Raw genomic sequence first — 13,976 nt, forward strand, 5'->3', positions numbered from 1 at the left:
TTGCTGTCCATCCCAACTTCATGACAGCTGTAGATTTGATGAGTGTTTCTAGCCTTCCTCTAAAACCACTGATAAAGTGCTCAGCAGAGCAGGGAGGGCTGCAACCGAGCCCTGCACATGTCACTCCAGCTCATGTGGCAGTCATGCCATGGTTTAACCCTAGGCTGCATACCAGGCCCTGTGTGCTGGGCGCGATTACACACAGGGAGACAAAGAAAACAAGTAGACTCCTGCTGTGGTGGGTGTTCTAGTCATTCAAATGTTTGCCTCGAATTCAGGGCTGCTTCTGTCTGGCCTGCAGTAGTTAAATGTGCAGGCTTGGGCATCAGCTTCCTGGGCTTGGATCTTGGCTTTGCCACTTGACAAGCTATGTAACGTCTTCATGTTTGAGTTTCCTGGTGTATGAAGTGGGGATAAGGATAACCTCTTCCCCACAGAGTTATTGTGGGATTGAATGAGTTAGTGCAAGTAAAGCTCTTACAACAGTGCCTGAAATATAGTAAGTGCTCCAAATACATTCGTTTTGATATGAATTATATCCCCTACCCCCCACCAAGCCTCGCTCAGGGCTGCTTTGGGGCTTCAGCTCCCTCAGTTCTGCCCTCTCTTAGTTTGCAGAAGCCCCTCCTTGATGTATGTTCCCGGCTGCTCACTTGGCACTTAGTGCCTATACGGGAGGGAGGGGTGCAGTGAACGTCCGTCATGGTTGGACTTTCTATGGGCTCTGCGCTGCCTGGTGGAGGCCCAGGACAAGCTTCTCATCTGGAAAGCGGGGATAACACAGCTGCCACAGGGGACCCGGTGAGGACTAAGTGAGACAAAGCAGTTGAGAGTTTCGGAGCTTAGTAAGCCTGTGCCTACCTCCTGATTCCAGTAAAACCCAGGAAAGTGCATGACTCGGCTTCCCCCTCCTCTGTGCTTTATTTACTGTCCAACAAAGGAGGCCAGGCTCCTTGTTCCCCACATTTCTGGAGGGCCCTGGACTTCCCAGGAGCTCTGGAGCAGGAATCCTCTCCGTTTCTTCATCTACAGAATGGGGGCACCTAATGGGTGCCCCACCTCCCTGCTGCTCTCTTGAGCTTGCTGGACTTAGGTTAGTTCCTCCCTCCCTGAAGGAGCGCTGGTAAGGGCTGTGGTGGTTATTTAGAAAAGCTCTTTGCTTCGGGCGGGCGTGCCAGCGCCTGTGGAGGGCGGGCGTCGGGGTCCAGGAGCCACGGACCAGCGCCTCGAGAGCCCCCAGAGAGTCCAGAGGTACTGCCACCTGAGAGGGGGCTGGGATGCGTGGCGTGGTTTTCTGCGAGCTCCTGCCGCGGGAACAATGGGAGGGCGGCGGGGAGGCCGGTGGGCGTCGGCCAGGTCCAGGCTGGAGGTGGCGGAGGCCGGCGAGCCCGGCGCCGGGCCTCGGGGTTAGCCCGGGGCACCGGGCCGCGAGCCGAGAGCCGCGAGGCCTCCTCGCCAGGGAAAACCGTGGTCGGCGCTGGCGGGGACCCGGAGGAGGCGGGGGCGGGGCCCGAGCCCACCCGGCGGGGACCGGGCGGGCGACGAGGCCCGGGTTGGGGTCTCCACTTCCTCTCCCCGCCGCTCGCCCCCGGCCTCCGAGTTCCGCGGCGGCTCAGGTAGGCGCCGGGCGTGGGGCCCACGTGGGGAACCGGGCGGGCGGCGGGCCACGAGGGCCACGCGGGCTCGCGGGGCTCAGCCCCTTCCCCCTCCCTCCCGGGGCGGCGCGGCTCCTCCCGACGCGCGGCGGCGGCGGCTCGGGCGCTCCCTCGGCGGCTCGCCTCTCGTTGCCGCTGCTCCTCGCTCGCCCGCCAGCCCGTGGCTGCTTGGGCGGCCGGGATCGCCGCCGCCTCCTCCGGGGAGCCGGCCGGGGCAGGGCGCAGCGGGGAGACGGGTGTTGGGGGGGCGGGCAGGGAGAGGGGCTGAGCGCCGTGGGAGGGGGAGAGGGAGCGAGCGAGCGAGCGGGCATTTCTGCGCAGCTCGGACGCCTCGGAGCCTGGCCGCGGGACACGGATCGAGGACCCGCAGCGCCCGGAAGCCGCGCCGCCGCCGCCAGGTTAGCGGTCCCCGCCGCCCTCCTCCAGCTCGTGCGTGTGTGTGTGTGTGTGTGTGTGTGTGTGCGCGCGCGCGCGTGTGTGTGTGTGTTGGAGGTGATCACGGAGGGCTCCGGGCACTGGGGGGCGGGCTCTGGGTTCTGGACACCCCCGGGCAGAGGGCGGGCGCCCGAGGCAGAAGCCCGGCTTCGGTTCGTTCGACTAGATTCTGGCTCCGGTATGTGTGTTGGGCTCCACGTCGCCGGGTGTGTGTTGGGTGTGAGCGCGCGCGTGTGTCCGTGGGTCAGTGCAAGTGGATGCTCGGCGTGCGCGCGCGCGCCCCTGGGCTGGGTGCGGGTGTGTGCGTGCGTGTGTCTGAGTGTGTCTGTGAGAGGGTGTGTCCGAATGTGAAGCTGAGCGTGTAGACATCTGGACGAGGGTGTGTGCCGGTGGCTTTGCTAGTGGCGTGTGTGTGTGTGTGTGTGTGTGTGTGTGTGTGGCCGTGTGAGCGCCAGTGTGATCCCCGAGTGTGCGCGTGCGAGGGCGGGTGTGCGCCGCGTGGCCCCGCGCAGCCCCCGTGTGCGTGTGCGCGGCTTTGTCTCCGCACCGCCAGGAGGAAGGGGTGGGGGCGGCGGCCGAGGCGCTGCGGTCGCCGGGAGCCGGGCACCTGGCCGGGGCGGTGGGCGGCGGCGGCGGCGGGAGCGCCCTCCCCGCGGCGGAGACGCCCGGCTGGCAGGTGGGCGGCCACACCCCGGGGGACGAAGGAGCCGGGCTGACAGCCGCGCCCGCGGACCCGGTTGGGCTGGAGCGGAGGGCGTGCCCTGCCCGAAGCCCGGTGTGGGGTGTGGGTGTGGGTTGGTGGTGGCGGTGGCAGCGACAGCGAGCCCCAGGCTGCTGTCCCAGTCGGTTCAGGAATCCATTTCCTGTCGCGGCGCTGAGACTGTCGTCCAGAGCCAGGCCGGGCCTGGCCGGGTCAACCACACTCCCCCCTACTCCTGCCCCGAGAGTAGAGCCACATCTTAGGTGCCCTGGAAGGAGGAGGGGAGCCACTCTCTTAAAGGACCAGCGCACCCCTCCTTCCCCAGGAATTACCCCTCAGGAGACCTCTACTTTGAGAAGGGTGTCTGGGTGTGTAAGTACCTCTTTCCCCATTTATTGATGCAGTGCATGCATTTCTAGGTCTCTAGTCTGTGTGCATGTGTGTGTTCTATTTCATAGGCATTTGGGTGCTAGGTGTGTTTTACCAATGAACAGTGAATAATGTATCTCTTGATGTCTATGTGTTTTTATAAATTCTGGTATATTTGTTTTTATGTACATATAGCTGATTGTGTATTAGTGAGACTGTGCATGTAGGTTTTGCAAGAGAAGTGACATTTTGCTGCCAACTGGAAGAGGATAGAAAATTTTGTCCAGAGCCACTCTATTTTAGAAAAACTGGGTGAAAAGATGGTTTGGAAACCTGGCTGTGTGGGTTCCAGGTGCTGGAACTGAAATGTAGGTAGATTGGGGTAAGACTGGGTACAAGGATCGAAACTGAGACTTACAGGAGGAAGTAGTTGTTCTGGAAGAAGTATATTCAAGTGCAAGAATTCTTCCTTCACTTCCAGTTATTTTTCCCTATAACTTCGCCTCCCCCTCTGCTGCCTGGTTTGCCAGGATAAAGTGCACAGGATTTGGAGTGTAAAGGGAGGGAGCTGGGAGTGTGAAAGGAAGGAGGGTGGATGGGTGATAGGATTGGAGGCCAACAGCAGATTTCTGCAATTCTTAAAATGTTTCCCTGCCCAAGGCAGCAGAGTATGGGAAAAGCTGAGCTTGCTGTCCCCTTCCCTGAATTCCTTTCTCCGGACAAGAAAGGTTTGGAGCTCAGGAGTCCTGGAGTCTGGTCCATGGGTCTCCTTTTGACTTTGGTCAAATCCTTTATGTTCACTCAACTCAGTTTCCCTGGCTGAGAAGCTAGTAGGCTAGATTCTGGGACTTTGAGGCCCTTCCCTTTTTCAGAGTGCTAGAGTTTGTCTCATTGTTACCTAGATTTAGGAATCTATTATAGCCCCTAAGAATCTTGGCCATGGTCCCCACACTCCACGACCCCCAGCCCCCATATGCTTTAGTCTAGAGCAGTGGTTCTCAGAGTATGGTCACCCCACCAGCAGCAGCAAGATCACCTAGGATCTTTTTAGAAATGCAAATTCTTGGGCCTCATGCCAGACCTACGGAATCAATAACTTTGGGGGTGGGGCCCAGCAGTCTGTTTTCACAAACACAGGTGATTGTGGTGTACTCTAGAGCTCAAGAAAAGTTCAGACAGGGAGCCAGAACCTCCTACAGGTGGAAACACCTGGGAAGCCTCCCCTGCTCCCTCCCACACTACATACCAGAAGTCACCTGCAGCACCCTAACCTGGCAGATAGCGGTTCTGGTTTCAAGTCTCAGGTCTTCCTTGAGATCTTGGACAAATCACTCCTTCACTGAATAATGCGATGACTCAATGACTTGGCCCTCTAATCTGGGCCAAGTTCTGAACAAGGGGTTTCCCGCTCTGCTCAGTTTCTCCACTCCTTACCTTAACCTACAAGACCTGCAGGATGGAGTCCCTATCCACCCTCTGGAAACCGCCACTCTGCCTTCTTTCAGTTCACCAAGGCAACAGGAACTCTTTGGCTTCGGGATTTTGCACATGCTGTTCCTCCTGCCTAGCATACTCTTCCTCTGCTTCTTATCTCAGTTAACTCCCATTCTTCAGATTTCAGCTTAAGAGTCACTTTCTCAGGGGACAGGGGGCTTCACCAATTCCCTAAGTTAAGTCAGTTTTTCCTGTAACACGTTCTTAGAACTCTCTATATTTCTTTTTTTTTTTTTTGTAAAAACGTACACCTTTATTAATAGCTCCAAACTCGCCAATTCAGCATTACCAAAGTCATGTTTTGTCAATGTATTTTACTAAATACATTTCTGGGCATACATTAATCTTTAACTTCCCAAAAGAGAGATTTACAATGAGAACTCTCTATATTTCGTACTACTTATGAGAGTTTGTAATTATGCATGAACTTGTTAGTTGTTTGTCTCCCCTCGCTGGATTGCAAATACCATCTGGGCAGGAGCTTGATTATTGGTCTTTGTAGTGCCCCCACTCAGTGCCTGGCTTATGATTGGTGTTCAATAAATTTCTTGAATGAATAACTTTATAAAATGGGAGATGGTACTAAATGATATCCAAGTTTCCTCTCAAGCTTTGACATTGTAATATCTAAGCAGGCCTCAGATGGTTTTGAAGTAGATTTATCTTTTTGACTGTGCATCTCCTGGCCATAGATTTGAGCCCCACTGAGCCCAGGCCCATGCTGGGTTCTATTTTAAGGGAGACAGGAGAACTTGATTTCTGTGTCCCCCTGGATTAGGATCCTGCAAGAATGAGACGAGGAAGAGCATGGAATAAGGAATCTAAAGATCAGAGTCCACTCCTTGTTACTGACTGTGGACAAGTCACTTTCCCTTTCTTGCTTGCTTCCTCTTTTTGTAACATGAGGGTATTGGGGTGGATGGTATACCTAGTATTGCTTATGAGCACTGGCTCTAGAGTCATTTGGGCTTTGCTGCCTACTAGTAGGGTGGGCTTGGGCAAGTGACTTCATCTCTTCATTTCCTCACCTGTAAAACAGGATCAATGATAGTATATTTCATAGGGTTGTTATGAAAACAAAATGAGGTATGATACATGAAATGCTTTGCACAGTGCTAAGCACATAGTAAACATTTGGTAAATATTAGTGATTATTACTATTATGACTACTCCACAATTCAGTTCAATATTGTTGAATGCCTTTTGCCAACCCTAAGCCTATAGATATAGAAACGAATACAACAATGTTCACTGGCTAGGCATGGGGGCAGACACGTAAAGATGTACAGTGTACAAGGTGCCAGGATGTAGCTGTTCATGGAGGAAAAGGCTTCATGGAGGAGAGAGATAGTGCTTGGGGCTGGATTTTATCTTCCAGGTAGTTGGAGCAGCATGTGCAAAGGCACTATGGCTTGTTAGGATAGCTCCAAATAGTTCCATGTGGCTGGGGCAGAGGGTGGGGAATGGTAGGGATGGGTGGGCTGCATCGCTGGAGATGAGGCGTGAGAGGAAGGGTGGGGCCAGATCTGGCACAGGCTGAAATCTTGACCTATAGGTGGTGGGAAACAAGGGAAGAGGATAAAGCTAGCCCAGAAGGATCAGATTTGCATTTCAAAAACACAACTCTCCAGGTGGTATTAGAGGGTGGGGGTGGGGGTGGGGGGACTGTTGACTAGGAGGCTGGGCTCTAAAGGTGTTTATTTACATGATGGAAGGGCTCAATGGGGTGGATAGAGATCTAGACCATAGAAGAAGCATAGTGAAAGGACATCAGGCCAGCCTGGGCCAGGGAGGTGGAGGTGAGATGAGAATGACTTCTCACTGGCCCATAGGCCTCCATTAACCTCCAAGGTTAATGAGTGGGAATCTGAAAATTGGAATTTGCATCCCACGTCTGCTACGCAATGGACTCAGTGTATTAATTTCCTAGGGCTGCTTAACTAAGTGCCAGAGTCTGAGTGGCTTAAAAAGTAGGGATTTATTCTTTCACAGTTCTGGAGCTACAAGTCAGAAATCAAGATGTCGGCAAGGTTGGTTCCTTCTGAAGGCTCTGAGCAGAGAGTCTGTTCCACACCTCTCTCCTCGCTTCTGGTGGTTGCCAGCAATCTGGGATGCTCCTTGGCTTGCAGCAGCAGCTGCCTCTCTTGTCACACGGCTTTCTTCCCTTTCTCCCAGACTGTCTGTGTTACCTCCTCTTCTTAAAAGGACACCAGTCATATTGGATTTAGGGCCCACCTTAATCTAGCATGATCTCATTTTATTTAGCTCATTACATCGGCAAAGACTCTGTTTCCAAATAAGGTTACATTTTGAGGCTCTGGATAGACATGAGCTTGGGAGGGGTGCACTATTCAGCTCGGTACACATAGGAAGATGAAGAGTGCAGGTCTTGGAGTCCCGCAAGCCCAGGTCCAAATCCAGACTTTGTAATGGAACAAACACGAGCCTATCAGTATAAATCAGTTATTTGTCTCAACCTCAGTTTCCTCTTCTATGAAATGGGGACTGCAGCACCTGCGATGCCAGGCTGTGGTGGTGAGCCTTGGTCATGATAACAGATGGGAGCTGGCACACTGTAGACATGCAATACTTATTACTTCCTCTCAGCTCCCCCTTCTCTGCACTTAGTAGCTGGGACAAGTCACTTCGACATTGCTTCATGTCCCTCATCTGCCAAATGTGAATAATTACCATCCATCTCCACCTCTCTCACTACAGTGTGATTCCCGGGGGATGATGAGAAAGCTCTTTGTAAAGTGCTTAAGAGTTTGTTGCTGTGATTTTTAATTATAATCATCATCATCATCATAATAACCCTTGGCCATTGCCACATCCACTGCCTTCTTAGCAGAGCCCAGCCCAGCCCAGCCCAGCCCACTCTTCTCCTGAAGCAAATCTTCTTTGCCCCTTTGTGCTCAGAGGGGCAAAGAAGGGAAACCTGCTCTGAGAGAAGCGACACCTAGGAGGTCACACAGCAGGTCAGTGACAAGTGGAGCGCTTTGTCTGAGGCTCCTGGTTACAGTCTGAGCGGTGCTTTTCCCCCGGTTGCAACTTCAGCCTCAGAAGCAGGAGCTCCGGGCAGGTAGAGGCCTGGAGAGGACTCCACCCACACAGGGCCTGGGGGTGGGCACCCAGAGGGGCAGAGTCCTGCTGAGTTAGGGCCAGAATCCCAAGCAAGGGGGTCCCCGAGTCCTGCGTCAGCAGGCAGTGCCTTCACAGGTTGGATGGGTTCTCAGCCTGGGTTTGGCCCTCTCTGTCCGCCGCAGCCAGAGGAGGCCACTGCGGGTGGGCAGTGCAGCTTGGGGAGCCAGCGCTGGAGGTAACCCAAGGCTTCAATGTCCCTATTGACCGCCATGGCAGTGCTCTCAGCAGGCAGTATCCCGCCAAGCCTTGCCTTGGTGAGCCTAGGGAAGGCTCTGGAAAGGAGAGAAGGCTTATCCTGCCTTGGCAGTTTCCCTGACGTAATCCTTTCCCCCAAGCTTGAGGAGCCAGGCCCCTTCTTAACCCCTTGAGGTTCCTTTACCTGCCTTGATTCTCTTAGTTTCTCCCACTCTTTTCTTCTGCCTTCCCCTCCTTCCTCTCCCGCTCTTCTGTCCAGATTAAAGGTCTAAAGATAAAGCCTCCAGACCCAGTTCGGTGGTGGGTTTGGGGCTGTTTGGGGCCACCTATGAATTAGAAAGCCTAGTCTTCCTTGTCAGGAGCTCACTCTGGTAGCTGATCAACAACTGCTTACATTTAGTGGCTTAACATGTGCCAGGCCCGTGCTGAGCGCTTTTCACGCCTATGTCTTTTAATCCTTGCACCTGCCCATCGAGGCAGAGATTAGATCCCCATTTCATTAAAGAAGGCTAAGTAACTCACCCAAAGCCTACCCAGTCCTCGGCCAGCAGGCGGCACAGCTGGGATTGAAATCCACATCCATCTCAAGCCAGTAGATGCTCTTGAGTCTTCCCTACGCTGCCCCAGTTGGGGCCTACGAGAACATTTAGGGGTCCGTAGAGGGATGTGCATTTGCTCAGATTGCTTGGTTCTGAGAGCAGCGTCTCCAATCCAGGTCTCCTGTCTCCCGGGCCTGTGTTGTCATCCCCTCAGAGACTGACACTGAGGTGTCAGCCTGGGGCTGGCCAAGGCTCTGAGCCCACCTGGTTCTAGGCAACTGCCCACCTGTGGGAGAGACACGGCATCAGGGGCAGGTGACAGAGCAGGTCTGAAGGCACTTGGATTATCTACTAAATATTGTTTCGTTACTGGCCACCTTAGGTTTCCATAGATTATCTCGAGTCTTCCAGTTAAATAACCTTATCATCTGCAGAGAGTGCTAGTTTTGCCTCAGAAGGGTGCTTGGGAGTTTGGGGGCTGGGCGATCCTTTATCAGGCTCAGTGATTGCTAGAGGGGAGGGAGGCAGAGGCTGGAGCCAGGAGTCCCAGGTTCAGGAGGATACTTGTGCTAGAAAGAAAAAGGGAAGGAAGCCAGAGCTGGACAAGGGCCAGAGTGAGACAGTGTGGAGAGAGGAAAGGAGCCTTGCGGCTGGGCTTGATTGGAAACCTCCTCTCATTCCAAGTTCAGCCCAGGAGTCCAGACCCCCTCCCAGACAGGGCTGCCGATCTCAGAATGTCACCTCAGCATCTGGGTGGCTGCAGGTGGGTGGCTGGGCCTCCACCCACTCCTTTCATGGTCAGCTTGAGCAGGTCGCTCACCCAGAAGGGACCTTGATTAGTGAGCAGTGGCTTTACAACTTTTAGCCACAGAGCCCTCTCTTCATTGGCAATGAAGCAGGAATTTCATATGTGAAACAGCTGAAAGGAGAGTGCTGAGGACCTCCCCCTACCTCGAGGCTTCCCTAGGCAAGGCTCTCCCAAGAGCAGCCGAGAGGAGCTTGCTAAAAACCCCTCTCTTCCAGGACTTGTCCAGAGCTCCAAACTCAGCTGCTCCCTGGGAGGGTGGGATCCATGGTGGGGCCCTGGAGTCAGCCCATTTTAACAGGTTCCCTGTCAGTGGGAGACAGAGGATCCTCAGATTGCCCTTGGAGAGCTGCTCTCAGATGTTTATGAACTTCTGAAACGACATACATACCTTTGAGAGTATGCTTTGATCTCGGGATAGGATGCATAGGCACCATCTGAGCCTTTGAGTCATGACCCATGTAGTTTGGAACCACTGTCTTCAGGGTTGTTTTATAGAGTGGGAGCCTAATGCTGGGGGAAGGGTCACCTGGAGGTCATGGTAGAGTCAGGCATTGAAGACAGATCTCTCTTACCTCTCAGCACATTGCTGGTTTTAGGTGAGAGTGCTGAGGAACTGTAGATCAGTCCCTTTCCCTGTCTGGGCCCAGGTTTTTCCAGTTGTAAAATGGGGGTTGGACAGGATAAGCTCAAAGTCCCATGTAGCTTTGATCTGTGGTTCTGGGAGCCACGTCTCCTGTTGCCCAACTCATCTTTGCCCTTCTTCTTGCTGCGTTCCCAGCTTCACCCCCTCGTTTTAGTGTCTCCCATCTTCAGAGATTTCATATAGAGCCTGGATTCCAGCCCCTTGAGATCCTCCTGTCAAACAGCATGCCCAGAGGCTCAGCCTTTTCTCTCTCTCCCCGCCCACTCACCATACACGAATCAGGTGCCTGTGAGTCTGGGGGTGCTCAAGATGGCCTCTCTTCTGAGCTGGACACCTGCGGCCAGTGCCAAGGGGAGGGGTTTGGAGCATGTCTCCTGAGGTTCCTGGGGACGTGCCCAGTCTTACCTGTGTCTTTGCCGCAGGTCCTTGGGCTCTTCCTGCCAAAAATGCCACACTTCCCCAGTCACTGTCTGCATTTTCTCGGCTCAGCTCAAGTACCAACCACTGTCCCACAAAGCCTTGTGAGCCCTCTTATCCCCACCCCTACAGTGAGATTTGTCTTTCCCTCCTCTGCATTCCGTTAGCACCTTATCTGTTCTTTTCTGGGGACAAGTTCTGCTTGGTCTTGACATTCTCCTGAGACATGGCTTGTCTCTCTTGTGAGGTTGTGAACCCTAAGATGTCTCAGACATTATTTTTTGCTCCCCAGCACCTAGCACAGGGCTCTGCACAGAACAGGTGCTTAATAGAAGGTTATTAAGTTCTATTTGCAGAATCTGCCTCTGGCCCTGAACTGGGCTGGTTTCTCCAGAGCCCCTGTGGCCCCTTACTGGCAGGCCCTGACTTCTCACATATCCCCTCCTTCATTTGTGGATTGGAGGAGGCCAAGCAGGGCAGTGGGTAAGAACTTAAATTCTAGTCTTGACTCTGCCATGTCCTGACTATGTGACCTTGGGCAAGTCACTTTACCTCTCTGAGCCTCAATTTCCTCAGCTTAAAGCAAAGGGGTAGGGATGACAAGTCTGTTGGGGACTTGGGTGGATTAACTGAAATGATATGTGTAGAATGCTGAGGTCTGAGCATTGTAAAGAACAAATGGTCAATAAATGCTTATAATTCATTATTTTTCAGTTAATGGTTATTATCATTGGTGTTTTATGAGACACCGACTGTGTTTTGAGCATCGTGCTGGGGGGGAGAGTGAGAGACAGAGAAAAATCATTGCAGTTCTTTGGTGTCCAGGGTCTTAAGGTCAAGTAGGGGCTGTAAGACTCTCCTACAAGGAGTAGCATCTGGCAGAGATGTGGCTGAGTGAGTTGAGACAGGTGTTCCCTGTGGAGGTTAAGGAGGTGAGCTGCCACCTGGAGATGGGGAAGTGAGGCACATGCTTGGAGAGTTGTGGAAAGGATGCCGGAAAGAGCAGAGTGGAAGCAGAGGCAGCTCTAGAATCTCCACATAGGAGGGGCTTAGGGGAGCTTTAAGCTTTGTCTTGCTAAGAAGAATTTGGGGGATTGATGCCTGATCATACTGCTCGTGAGAACAAGAGAGTGAGAAGACTGGAAAGACAGGGCAGAAAAGTTAGGGTTTTATGGAGGGAGATAGTGGGGACCAGTGAGCAGGGAGGGCCTTTGTCCCTCTGCCCAGGCTTGAGCTGAGAAGGGCTGGGGGTCAGGGGGAGAGGGGGGCGGCTCTGAAGCCCCAGACCTCTATAGGCTCACCATGGAGTCTGTTCCATAATAACAGGGAAACCTGTTTCCCTGGCCAAGGTGGAGATCTGAACTCTGATCTGTCTAAAGTGAAAATGCACATGGATCCCAGAAATGTCAGAATCTCTAAATTTCAGAGGTAGCCTGCAGGAGAAGCCACCTTCCGATCCCACCCTCCTCACCCCCACATTGCACAGCTGGCAAGCAGAGGCCCAGAAGGGGGAGCCTGCCTGAGTGAACTGGCCACAGCGAGTCCAGCCCCAGCCCCAGGACCTAGGCCTGTGCTAGGGTTTGGGGGAAAAGGAGGGGGCCAGGGAACCCGAGGAGGGGTGTAAATGACAAGCAAATGTCAGCTTGGGAAAAATCTGTTGCTAGGGGATGTGTGTATGGGTGTGATCGCAGGTGAGTGGGATGTGAGTGGCATGGAGCCGTCATCATTCCGGGCTTTCCTTCCTAGAAAGGAAAAAGGCCGCATGGGTGGGAGCCAGGGGAATACTGGGATGTGGAGGCGTTCACAGGGTGGCCTGAGAAGAGGAGGCTGTTGCCGAGCAGCCAGAGATACTGTATTACAATGGCACAGAGCAGCTCAGCATCTGTAAGCCTGGCCCTGTCTAGCCCTGTACAGGGTACCACAGTGGCATCTCTCCCATTTTAGGGGAGAAGACACGAGGGCTCCTAATGTCATGGTTAGGAAGAGCAGAACCAAGATTGGGGCCTTCAAAGCCATGGTCCTGCCTTGGATGGCTGTCATCCCAGTTCTCAGCCCAGCCTGGTCTCTGTGAGGACCTGGAGTCAAAGGGGTCAGGGAGGTGCCCAGCCCAGGCCAAGCCACCTTTTGCCTTCCTGAATTTCTTCTCCATCAGTCTGCCCATCTATCTGGCCTGTTTTATGCTAATTCACCATGTCCCCTTGTTTGTTAATTAAAAATATTTATTGAGCACTTACTCTGTGTCAGATCACTGCCCCTGACCTAATGGAACTTTCACCTTCGCATGTTAGAAGGCGATGCTGGGAAGAGGAGGTAAGGGGACTCACTGACCACCGCCTTCTCCCTTCACACCTTCTATCTCCTTCCAAGTCCCTCCACCCCCATGGGGCTTTTCGCTGGAACTGCTTCCTGCTGAAATGGAATGCAGAGTTAATTGTTAAACCTAATGGCTGGTAAGTGTTTCACCCTGCTGGGCTGAGTGCTAGCTTTGCTCCCCTGGGGAGGGGTGGAGCCACCCAGGTTTTTCTGGCCGGTACCTGCCACCTTTTCCCTACGCTGGAATCTGCCTCCAGAACCTGCTCCTCCCCTCCTTGTAGCGGGAGGGCTGCCTCTTGGAGCCTTTCCCTGGACTCCAGCTGAGGTGACCCTGGGAGGTGAGTGCTGGCTCTGGCCCTAGTCCAAAAGGCTCTGGGTGAGTGTTCTTGGAGGAGGTGCGGGGAATGGCATGGCGCCTAACCCCCGGGACCCACCCAGAGGGCAGACTGCCAGTGGACCTTGCTGGCTCTGCCTCCAGCCTGGTAGGGGTGGGGTTTGGGGGATGGCGTCACAGTGGCCTAAGCCCTGTACACAGGACCCCCATCCAGTGCAGGCCACCCCACGCCTTCCTCCTGCTCGCCTTCTATTTTCCCCTCTTGATCGGGTATTTGGTGCTAGGTTATTCTCTGCCACTAGCCTGGGGGAGATGGGGTGGCTGAGAACAGCGGCAAAGGCTTATTTCTTCTTTGCGAAGGCTGAGCCCCAGGTGGGACAGAATTCAGGCTTCCAAGTCAGACACGCCTGGGGTCAAAGCTGGGTGATCTTGGGCAGGTGGCCCACCTCTGAGTCAAAGTGACAACCTCTGAAAAATGGTTACTCTGATCCCTTTGTTACCATCACTGTGAACATAATAGGTCCCAGATGCGAGTATTTGGGCTGTAGATAGATATTAATGTTAGGCTCAGTAGAGGTTTGTTGAATGAGTAAGTTGCCATTCTATTCAGATTCAGCTTTACTTTCCCAGGCCTACCTCTGGCTTATGGACTTGGAGGCCACCACCCCACCCTCTAGGACTCAACTGTAGAGCTATGCTGCCAGCCACAGGTGGCTATTAAGCATTGAAAGGTGGCTCATGGCACAGAGGAACTGAAGTTTTAATTGTATTTGATTTGATTAACTTAAGATTTAAAAAAAAATCTCCATTCAGTTATTGAAAAAGTTCTACATATGTTTGACAACTCAGTGTTAAGAATATACTTTTTCAATTGTAAAGGCTAAGAGAATCTAAATAGCTGATGAAAATTTAGTGTCAGAATTGAGATGT

Source organism: Myotis nattereri (assembly GCF_964212035.1).
Source record: "Myotis nattereri genome assembly, chromosome: 8".
Taxonomy (NCBI): Eukaryota; Metazoa; Chordata; class Mammalia; order Chiroptera; family Vespertilionidae; genus Myotis; species Myotis nattereri.